We start from the raw sequence: 2,516 nt of genomic DNA, 5'->3' as shown, positions 1-2,516 counted from the left end.
GTAGTCACCCTTCCCTCCCTTATTGTCTGGTCTCGTCGCTGTTACTACAAGCCACTTACCGGACTCACTTACCTGCGTTTCCCAAGTAATCATCTGTCTTCTGTCATCTTCCTCTGTGTTTCCTGCAAGGAACTTCTTGAATCTCACCTGTATGTCTCCTAATGGTCTCTTTCCGTTTGCTGACAAATGGAAATCAAAACTGTTTGGTTAATAGCATTCTTCAAAATATCATCTTTTGTGAAGTCTCATCTATGTAATATAATAATCCCATGCTTCAGTTAAGCAGCTTCTGTACTGCATCTGTCTTATGGTTTAGCCTCCAATTTCCTCTTTTATCCCCTCCCCCACGTAAGGCACTAACTCTATTACATAGTTTATTTGCTCTGCTCGCCTCCTCTGACATAGAGGTAAATTGTGTTCTCTTTACCCTCATTCTATTTAACATTCCTAATTCTTTATCTTTTTCTTAATTATCTTTCTTACAGAGTCAGAGCAGACCAGGGGGTGGAGAATGTGGAAATAGCGAAGTTCATGTTTTCAATTCGTGGAACTGACCGTGGGAGCTTTATGTCTGGAAAGAGCGTTCATAATCAAAGGTGCGCCACATCACTTCACCATATACAGTGCATGCATAATTATTATGCAAGTTGATATTCTGGTCTTATTTTTTTTCTAAGCACATTTTACTAATTCCAAACCACATCAATCTTAATAACTACTATTAATTTTGTATTTAATCATTTGTACATGATATATAATTGTTAACAAGCGCTGAAAGTGAAAAATGCCTCAGGTGTGCATAAGTATTACGTAGGTTTTCTTTTATGGGTAAAATGCGCCAAAAAGAGTTTTAACTCACAATGAAAAGTAAAAAATGATTAATTATTTTAGAAATATTAAAAACTATTGCAATACAGAAATTGTCAAATTAAATCATGTCCACTGGACAGCAAAATGCTCATTGACTATGCAAGGTCAGACAAAAACAGGTGGAGAAGAAAAGCTGCATGTTAACAGCAAAAGACTTTAAGAATTAAGGTGAAGAATCAGGTGTGAAACCACCAGGATCCCTTTAGTCTCCAGCACCACCATTTTCCAGAATTTAAGTAGATCCAATGAGTTGAAAACGCTTGCTACTCCATACTTCAATACAAAACAATGCTGAATTCTGAAAAAGGAGATGTTTAAATGCTGTAATTGTGATTTTTTTTATGTCTAAATATAAATCCATTAGCAAAACATGTGAAAATAACCATTTTACAAAGTGGAAATGGAAAATGAGACAATAAATGATTCTCTGCTGCCATCTAGTGGTCATAGTGGGAATCATGGCATTTTCATAGTAGGCCTATTTGTTTTTCTGCCAGGTGAAATCTTCAACTTAGCATGGCCAATTTTCCATGAATTATCTCTATAAGTAAAAATGAAAAAATGCAGACATTCTTTAAAGTAAAAATTTTTTTTGGCACATATTACCCATAAAGGAAAACCTGCTTAATTATGCACATCTGAGTACAAGACTTTTTTATTTTTTTCAGTTCTTGTTAACAATTATATATCACTTATAAATGATTGAATGATATAGTAGTTATTAAGATTGGTGTGGTTTGGTATTGCTGAAATGTACTTGGAAAAATAATTTGACCAGAATATCAAATTGCATAATTATGCACGCACTGTAATCTAATGATAAAGAAACAGTGATTAAGCCCTTACATGGAACATGTAAGAAAGTCATTCTTATTTCTTTGACTATTTTTTCCCTTCTTTTTTTCCCCTTTACAATGTTCTCATTTCCATAGGATTGAACGTCTGTGGCGTGACCTAAGGGTCTGTGTCACCTCCAAGTACTCTGAAACACTACAAAGCCTGGAAAGAGATCACCTACTTGATTTATCCTCTGCAAATGACATTTTCTGTGTCCACTGTATATTTCTACCTAAACTAAAAGCAGACTTGGAGACTTTTGCTGCAGGCTGGAACAACCATCCTCTCAGAACAGAGGGAAATTTGAGCCCAGAGCAGAAGTGGTACATTGGAATGATGCACACACAGATTGATCAGCCAGAGAATCTTGAGGTTGTTCTCCTGTTCATTTATGTTTTTTCATTACAAATAAAGTGCAATGGCATGTGTCTCCTTTTAATTGATGTGTTCTGTTATTTTATCCTGCTGCAAAATAGGATATTCAAGAGCCGGACATTGACTGGGAAGTAGCAGCACTATCTCATGGAGAAAATGTGGATGGTGCAGTATTGGTCCCAGTTTGAGTGTCCCTTGAATGAAGAGGAACTGGCAGAACTCAACACTCTCATACACCAGAGTGATTCCTACACTCCACTTACAGACCTTTATGTACTCTGCCGTGAGTATGTGGCTGGCAGATGCAACCTCTAGTGGAACTAGAGAACTACATCTTCAGTGGAACCCTTGGCTTTAGTGTAAGAGTTTTCATTTGCATTTGAACATACACATTTTTTAATTGTACAAATTTGTACATGTACTAATTTTTTAAT

General features: G+C 36.1%; 1 long non-coding RNA gene across 1 annotated transcript; it reads left to right on the top strand.

The window, feature by feature from the left end:
- The first annotated feature begins 544 nt into the window (after nucleotides 1–544).
- Nucleotides 545–2,222, top strand: LOC107723322 (uncharacterized). The gene is made up of 3 exons (XR_001637914.1): nucleotides 545–596; nucleotides 1,803–2,079; nucleotides 2,184–2,222. It is a non-coding gene; the product is annotated as an uncharacterized LOC107723322 (long non-coding RNA).
- The last annotated feature ends 294 nt before the right edge of the window (nucleotides 2,223–2,516 follow it).

This window comes from Sinocyclocheilus rhinocerous, unplaced genomic scaffold (assembly GCF_001515625.1).
Source record: "Sinocyclocheilus rhinocerous isolate Xijiao unplaced genomic scaffold, SAMN03320098_v1.1 scaffold22607, whole genome shotgun sequence".
Lineage (NCBI taxonomy): Eukaryota > Metazoa > Chordata > Actinopteri > Cypriniformes > Cyprinidae > Sinocyclocheilus > Sinocyclocheilus rhinocerous.
This window is presented reverse-complemented; position numbering and strand designations above follow the sequence as displayed.